Source organism: Struthio camelus, chromosome 8 (assembly GCF_040807025.1).
Source record: "Struthio camelus isolate bStrCam1 chromosome 8, bStrCam1.hap1, whole genome shotgun sequence".
NCBI classification, from domain to species: Eukaryota; Metazoa; Chordata; class Aves; order Struthioniformes; family Struthionidae; genus Struthio; species Struthio camelus.
In genome coordinates this window covers 7,455,281-7,464,057 of record NC_090949.1, presented here as the reverse complement: position 1 = coordinate 7,464,057, position 8,777 = coordinate 7,455,281, and the positions used below count along the sequence as shown (strand labels likewise).

The following is an 8,777-nucleotide window of genomic DNA, read 5'->3' as shown; positions in this document are numbered from 1 at the left end:
ACTGGGGCTTTTCTCCTTCCAGAGCATTGCTCTTGCTCTGCATGGTTAAAAGCTTAAATCCTTAGAAACCCCCTGCCCCGTCGCGCTCCAGCCCCAAGGCGGCCAGAAACAGGCTTTGGTTTTTAACCAAGAGGAGAGGAAAGGCAGCGGTGTGCCCAGCGAGGGCCGCTGGGGCAGACTCGTTGCTTCGTGCTCTGCGGCGGGGGCGCGTGGCAGCCCGTGGCCCCGCTCCCTGTCCGCGGACCCTCCCCGTCGCCTGCCGGCTTGGCTGGCTGAATTACTCCAGCGGCAGCACGTCCGCCCTGGGTGAGAGGGGCTGGAGCCCCGCGGGTCTGGAGAGGCTTCCCGGGGCTTTGCTCGGCCAAGACAGCTCTCAAGGTGAAATACAGGTCTCGCCTCCCCTGTAAATAAAGACGGAACAAAGGGGATGCTGGTGTTTCTGGTCTCCTGTGTCCAGTGCCGCGTGTGGGCTGCCTGCAGCCCTGGCGTGGGAGCAGCCTCGCACAGCGGCAGCCCGGCAAGGCAAGGCAGAGCCCGTCCTGGAGACAAGCTCCCGCCGCACCGGTTGCTTTGGCCGAGAAGTTGGTGCTGGAGTCGGTGGCTCTGATTTCAGCTACGCAGCCAGCTGCGCGCGAGTCCTGGTGGCTGCGTGAAACCCCTCGGTGCTCCCCGGCAGCGGAGACGGACCAGTTCAGCCCTTCCCAGCGAGTCTCGCGGGCAGATGAGAGTCAAGGGAATTTCCCCAAGGGGCCTGGCAGGCCGAGCGGCGTTAGCAGGGGATCAGGCACGGGTGAAATTGTTTTTTGCAAAGGGATAAGTCTCTTTGTGGCGTATCCCGCAACATCCTCTCAAGTAGGATGGAGGTTTAAATCTGAAAGCAAGAGCTAGACTTGGCCGGAGCTGCTGCAAAATCTGCCCGAAGGGCCCTTAACTGCCCCGGGTGGGGAAGAGTGGTGCAGTTTGTTATTTATTTATTTTTATTTTTTAGCATTTAAAAATGCAAAGGCTTTGCTGCTGTCAGGCTTCCTGGTGGCAAGCACAAGCCTTCTGCTGCATAGTTTTTAATTCTCTTAAAGTTTCCCACTGGCGAGATCTGCCACAGGCCAGTGCTACGCTCCCTTGCGCAGGCCCTTCTCCGGCCATTAGCGCAGGCAGATGGTGCGTGGGTCACCCCGCTCTGCCGGCTGCACCAGGCCCAGGCCCAGCGGCTACACGAGTAACTCGGGAGGAGCAGGTAGCCCTGAAATCTCCTCCTCGTGTCGGGGTGGGAGACGCTGCCTGCTCAGCCCCGGTGCGCAGAGGCTGCCGGCCGCAGCAGGACCCAGCAATGGGAGCATGGAGGTGGCAGAACGGCTCCCAGCATCTTCTCCAGGGATTTTCTGCTTTTTCAGATGCTCTGTTTCTCCTGGGGGTTTTGGCCCTCGGTGTCAGGCTAGCGAAGCACCGCCGTAGCCCTCGCCGTGCCTGCGCTGCGCTCCTGGAAGACCTCAGTAGACGGCTTTGGTGGACCTCTGTGGTCCGTGGTTCAGATGGGACAAGATTAGTTGATGCCAGATTTATCCCTTCTCCAGGCTAACGGATGTTTCAGTGCTCCCCGTCCCCCACGGGGATCTCCAGCAGCTGCCTCTGAGCTTTCACCTTCCTCAAGGCTTGACCTTTTTAATATTGCAGCAAAAAAAGCAGCCCCAGCAGGGTGCAGCTCTTTGGAGCTCGTTTGGGCTGCGAGGATGAGTCACATTCGCTGCTTAAATTACGGCAGCGGCCACGGGGTGGCTGCCCCCTGCTCCAGACAGGCTCGCGTGCTGCAGGCATGGGGAAACCTTGCGGTTGCCCCTTGCTGAGCTGTGCTGGGAGGCACCAGTGCTGTCACTCAGCTCCTTTGCCACAGGCACCCCATTACTGTTTTAAAGGGTTGACAGGTTTGCAGAGGCCTGTCCCCAGCTGGGGACACACTGGCACCCTTACCAGTGCCACTGTTCATACCCCAGAGCCATGGCTAGCTCCTCAGAGCACCACATCCCCCTTGGCCCGTGTGTGCTAACGTGAGATGAGACCTAGCTGCCTCTTGCCAGGGTCTGACCGTTCCTCCCACACTTCTGACTCATTAAGCTAATGCCTCTTTAAGTTTTGCACAACCGCTAGCACTGCTTCATCTTTCCAGGGCCAGCAGGCAGGACCTGGGTCCTCTCTCTGGATGCTGAGCAGGGAATGGATTTAAAGTTGTGGAGCAAAGCAGGAGAGACAGCTAACGGCAAGGGTGTGGATCTGGGTGAGTGCTGTAGGGATGCTCTGGGTGGTGGCAGGAAAGCCCTGAGCACAGCTGTGCTGGGGCTGCCCGTCAGTGTGGTGGCAGGGCCTGTGGCTTCTGCCCTTCTGCTGGGCAGAAGGATCTCGGGGTTTGCCCAGGCCAGCTCTTGCTGAAGGTGCAGAGACAGTGCAACTGTTTTTGGAGGGCCCTGAAGATCTTGGTGGTAGAAGAAGTCATGCGGCTGCTTATGGAAAAGGACTGGCCACCTGTGCAGGACCTACCCTCAGCTGCAATCTCCTTCTTCTGCAAACTTCATCCTTTCCCCATCCTCCTTGGCCTGGCTTTCCCCTGCTTAATCTCTCTTTACTCTGCTTCCTAGACCTTTGCTCCCTCTTTCCCCTCGCCCACTGCTGCCCTGAGAATCTCCAGCTGGCTTTGGGCTTGGCCTCAAATGTCCTCCTGCAATCCCTCACCCTGGGTTGGTGCCTGCTCTGCTCTCTTTCCTTCCCTTGTCCCTGTTTGTATTAGCTTTTCCAATTCTGTAATCGTCTAATATCTCAGCTCTCTCATTCATCTCAAGCCTCCTGCAGCCCAGATTCTCTTTCTGTCTTCAGATCTCGCTGCAAAACACCTTTTCCCTCTCCTGGGTGGTTGCCCCAGGAGCATGCTCACCTTTCGCGCTTGTTTTGTAATGCTGTCCAGGCAAGGTACTCTGCTAACAGAGCTGTTGTGGCTGCAGACCGCCCTTGCCTTGAAACAGGGTGCTGTGCCCTGCCTGGTGGTGTGATCCCTTCCCTAAAGGGCTGAGTTTTAGGGGAGGAGTGTGCATGTATTTTGGTTCCCTAGGAAAAAAGGTCTTCAGAAATGGGAAGCTTTACTAACAGGCATTTCACCCCACGACAGGCAGAGTCGGCAAGGCTGCCCGATCGGTGGTGCTTCCAGCCTCTTATCCTCTCCCTAGCAGGAACTAGCAGCAGATGCTCAGGGAAATAGTGCCTATGTGCATTAACAAGGGCAAGCCCAGAGCCTGAATGTAACACGGAGCCATATTTCTCCCTCACCCCAGTATCTTCTGTTACTAAGCCGGCGGCAGAAGGACTTCCTGAGCCAGAGATAGACTTTCTGTGGTTAATGGCCTCTTGGATTTTCCGTCCGTTATTTTGCCTGAAAGCTTTTAAGCGCAGAGATACTGCTGCACCTCTGGCCCCACTGTGCTGTCTGGTGCCAATGAGTTTGGTGGACTGCTGATACAGTGAATTCTGCTCTATTTAGTTCAGCTTCTTTCCTCCTTTCCCTCTCTCAGGTTATACGCTCCTGCACAGCGCTGCAGCTTGGCAAGTCGGAGATGTTGAAACTTTGGTAGACCTGGAAGCTGATCTCCTTTCTGCAAACCTCCCAGGTGAAAAGGCCAGGGACATTGCCAGCTGCTGTGGACAGATGGACTGTGAAGTACTCCTGAGCTGGGCAGGTGAGCCCTGAGCTTGAAGACATGGGAGGTCTCAGGGAAGAAGGGAAGACCAACATTGGAGGCTACCTATGTTTCAAAAGTTATTTGGAGCTGATCATCGAATCAGTTGCTGAGATCAGGGTCACCTGTGGCCATAGACAGGCCCTTTGCCACCCGGACGGGAAGGCACAGACCCAGGGGTCCTTCTGCTGAGCCATGTGCAGGGTGGAGGGGACCACGCTCGCTGGCAGAGCCTGGGGAGCAGCTCGACACCCTCCAACCCACAGCTCTCCCCGGCTGGCTCAACTTTGCCGTGCTCCTGCTGCCTGGTGTCGCGTGGCCGGGCAGTGCCCGTGCAAAGGGGTGGCCAGCTTGCAGGCCGGCCGTGCTGCCAGAGCGGCTCTGAGCGCCAGCGTCCCCATGCAGTCCTGGGGCATCGGCCTTTTCTGCAAAGCTGTTTCCTCACCCGCCAAGCTCCGACCAGCACCCCCAGGGTTCTCCAGGCCAGCTGTCTCCTGGCTTCCCCCAGCCAGGATGGCCATCTGCTCGAGGAGTCACATACTTCTACAGCTCCCAGTGCCCGTTCTCTCTCCCGTCAGCTCCCCCCGCCCCCCCAGCAGCACCCTCCCAAAAGCACACGGACAGCAGCTCACTAGCAGCATTGCCTTTAATCGCCCCGCACCTCCAGCTCCGCGCTGGAGCTGGGCTTGTGGAGGCTGGCAGAAAGGACCTTCTCTTTGTCACCCCCATCTTCTGTCTTTTTTTTCTACTCCTGGCGCTTGGCCTCCTCCAGGTGGAGGTGGCGCAGGCGCCGCAGGTATTTGCTCACGAGGATGGCGTTTCTTTCCACGCGAAAGAGCACCTCGTAGCTATTGCAGTTGCACTTGTCCAGGCAGTCTGTCTCCAGAGGCACTGGAGCCGCTCGGCCCGTCCCCTGGAAGAGAGAGGGTGAGGAGATGGGCTGGGGGGCTTCTGGCGAAACGCCGGCCCTGCTGGACGGCTCCAGGAGGTGAGCTGGGATGAGGAAACGTCAGGCTAAGAAAGCCTACGGCGTGCTCCGCTGAGGCTCTCTTGCCTGCGTTGGCTTTTGTTTCTCCATCGAAGGGCTCTTGGCCCTGGCTCCTCTCGGCCCAACCGACTCCCGTGGCTCACCTTTCTCCAGGGCCGTTGCGCTAAGTTGCCGAGATAACGCACGAGCACAGCCACGCTGAGCAGGCACGTGGCTCGCCAACCCACAGAAAACACCCACACCGTGTCCAGCCAGGCCAAGCCGTCCCAGAGCTGCTGCCACAGGAAGGGCAGGAGCCAGACGAGCAGCTCGGCGTTGGCGTCCAGGCCATGCAGCTCCAGGGCTGGAATCAGAGCGTTGCTCCTCAATGTGACCCAGCTGCAGCAGGGGCTGAGGCCCAGCCTGGCGGGGAGCAGCACCAGCGCGCACAGAACCACAGCCAGGGAGCCCAGGCTGAGCATCGCCCTCTTCTCTGGAGCCCGAATCCAAAGGGATGAGCAGAGAAGAGTCAACCCATGACCACGGCCACGCAGCGCAGGTCTCGGGTGTTGGCGCTGGGGCAGCTCTCTGATGTCATGAGCCTAAAGCAGATGACAGGAATGTCCCTGTGATGTCAGAGGGGCACCAGGGGCAACAAAGGCTGGGCCATGCTAGGCAGAGCCGGCAAGGAACCGAGCCCGGAGACTGGTCTGGCCTGCGCTCGGTGCCGTGCCCCCGGCAACTGGCCAGCCTTGAGGTCGTCCCGCTCAAAATCTCATTACGGGCAAAAAGGCCAAACCCATGTTAGTAGGAGAGCTGAGGATTTATTGTTAGTTTGAATGAAATCTTCGCAGTCCAGAATTCTTAGTCCAGGTGTAATTATTACAGCAGAAGAGAGCAAAGAGTAAAATGGTTGAATACAACTCAACACAAAAAGTCTCAAGAGCAATAATACACTTGAAATTGTTGCATGTTGTGCGCACATTTCCTAGCATCTGTCCCTTTCCCTGGTGTGCTGCTTAGCCTTGTGCTGCCCTGGGGGTCCTACGGCCAAAGGCTCCGGCCTGCTGGGGGGTTAAGGGCAAGTGCTCAGCATCCCCGCCTCTTCTCTGGGGGTAACCTGATGGCGATGGTTTCTCCTTTCTTCTAGAATCTGCTTGGGGTCACTTTTATTTATTTACTGATCTGCTTTTACACCTTGCTTTTTCTGTATTGGTCTGCAAGTTCAGGTTGCATCTGATTTTACTGTAGATGGTGCAATTTATGTTGGCGAGATGCTATTTCTTTGGTCTCTTTGTTAACCCTAAACCCGATGTTGTCGTCTCCAGCTCTGCATATCTCTAATTGCCTCGGGCGAGTGGTTTACGGCTGTGGGGTCTTCAGTGCCAGGCACCTGCTGCCACGCCAGGCGCTACATCGCTGTGGTGGAGTCCTAAATATCTCGTTCTACCCAGAATAACTAACTACTTGCTATGACTGTGCATATCTAAATTACAGTTGTACCTTACAAGGATAAGCAAAGGTACGAGAAGATGAAACTGCCCGACCTAACCAGACAAACTGTAGTTTTTGCAAGAAGTGGGGCTCCTGGGAGCAGGCGCCCCTCAGCAGCTGGGAGCCCTGTAGGAAATTAAGAGTAGCTCTCTCTCCTAGCTCCTCCTAGTGGCTTTTCTAAAGTACGGTTGTAATTTTGGAACTCGGTTTCTTCAAAAATTAGGATTCTCTGATCGTGCTCTGTGTGCGAGTACATTTATTTCTCCTTCGCCCTGTGGGTTTTTAATCTATTGGAGAGTTTAAATTAAATTTGTAGCAGGGCTAGGGGACATAACGGCAGCACATTATGACAAGTTTCCTGAGGATGAGTGGCCGGGTTGAGGAGGGACATCCAGTACTTGGCCCCAGTGAAGGACAGGCTATGGGGATCTGCTCTGCTTGCAGATATAAGAACATTCCCAGGGGAACTGTGTGACTGTCCCAGCTCTGGGGATGGTGTTAGTGCCTCTGCTGCGGTCATCAGTTGCATAACTATTTAAATCACGGGGAGAAAGTAAAAAAGAAAAATAAAGAGGTCTGGCAGGTACACACAGACACACACAGACGCACATGTTCAGATATGCTCATTGCCATTATTTCTTTGTTCTGGTTTCCTAACATCCATGTAAAATACGCAGTGTGATTGCTATATGGACACTCGGAGATGAGGGATCTAATCCAAAATCCAAGTTCCCTTGGACCTTGCTTATGTATCTGCTAAAATGAAGGCTCGTGGTTTTAAGGGGGGAGCTGGCATCTGCTCGGCCAGGGGTCCCCGGGTGCGAGGGGCTGGAGTCAGCCTGGAGGGGCAGGACTGGTGCCACTGACAGCAGCAGGGCTCCCGTCCCTTCCAGCTTTCTCATGACCATCAGAGAGTAATTCTCACCTCTTCTTCTCTCATTTCAGCGGGGGCAGCACGTCCTGCTTGGCAAGGAAGCAGGCAGCCAGGGCAGAAAACACCAGGCCAGATTATTTTGTGTCTATTTAGTGGGGCAGAATCCCACGTGCGTTTCTGCTGCACCTCAAGCTGCTGTGCTGATCTCACCCAGCACCATCATCGCTCTCTGCTCCGTGGCTTTTGGCTGGCTTCTTGCTGCACCCAGGTTGCAGTGGGGCAGGATGCCCCCTCAGACGTGTCTCCTAGCCCGCTCTCCCCCCATCTCACAGGACAACCCTGGCGGGAGGAGACACAGGCCCTGGAGCTGGAGCCCTGTGGCAGAGGGAGCACTGGGCAGAAAGGAAGGCAGATAGACTTGCATGATTTATTTTGGAAAGGAAGGAGTCGCAGATGCTGCCAAATAATTGTGATGAGCGAACTCTCTAAAGCTGGATCATCAGAGGAGCAGTGCGAAAATACTGATTCCATCGTAAAACCATCCTGACTGTGAGACAAAATTATCAGAGCAGGGTGCACCCACGGTGCAACTACCTTGGCGCTTCAGCTGCTGTCTGGGAATCCTCAGGAGGGGGTTTTCACACCGTGAACCTCGTGACTGCAGCAGTCATTGCAACAAGATGGACAGTTCTGAGAAGAACAGCGGCAGGCCGTCTTGGGAGACACCGATCAGTGCCGCTATTTTACAGGGTGGGGAAAGTGAGGCACAGAGCCGCTGAAGGATTCACGGACAGTCGTGCAGCAAGCTGGTGCTGGAACCAGGAGGAGAGCTGAGGATTCGTGTGCTTCAGGTGCTGCATGCTGAGCCTGCAGGGCCTGGGGAGCCGGAGAGGCTAATGAGTAATCACCTATTAGGATGGCCAGGACTGATCAGACCTACCCTAAAGCGCTCTGGAAATAGTTTGTCATTCTAGAAATCTCAGCCTCTGCTCAAAACAGGGATTTGCACGGGCACAGATCTTTGCAAATTAAAGACCAAGCTGCCACTCTTTGAGACAAGGCTTTTAATCGTTTTCCTTTCACGCTTGACCCAAATTTACTGTCATCTCATACAAGCCTGCTGTTTTCTCCCTTGCAGTATTGCTGGGTATGGAGCTGCAAGTGGTCATGGGCCCCATCGGCAAGGAGTATTAAAAAAATGCGTGTAAATATTCATTGCAGAGATGGGTGCAATGTTTGAACGGGCAGGAAAATTGCTCTCTTTTTATATGAACATGTGCTACAGGAACGATACGCTTTATTCGCTTAGCGCCTGCTAGAAAATTGAGGGGCAGGCGGCTCCGCAGCCCGCGCTCCCGACAAGAGCGGCGCCAGGTTTCCCAGCCAGCTCTGCGGCACCCCGGTCCGTCAGGCGTCACCTCGCGTGTCCCGCTCCCCGCCTTGGCTCTGCAGAGCCACCCAACAAGCTGGAGGAGATACCAGGGTGGTAGGACTTTGAGGGCATCCCCCTCCGGAGGCCGGCAGCTGAGCCCTGGCTTTTGGGAGGCCGGCAGGGCCCGGCAACGCCTTTAGCAGGGGTGGAAATAGCGACTCTCCCCCCGAGGGACTGCTCTGGGGGATGCCAGGACCCCTCGGCTGCTGTGCTGGGTGGGCACAGTCACCGGGACACGGGCACGCACCGGGCTCCTCGCTCGGACGTGGGCAACCGCTGGCCGTGGCCGCCCCA

General features: G+C 56.1%; 1 protein-coding gene across 1 annotated transcript in view; it reads right to left on the bottom strand.

Moving 5' to 3' along the window:
• The window catches only part of ALDH9A1 (aldehyde dehydrogenase 9 family member A1), a 193,394-nt gene that overhangs the window by 56,532 nt on the left and 128,085 nt on the right, over positions 1 to 8,777 (bottom strand). The gene's annotated exons all lie outside the window — the stretch shown is intronic.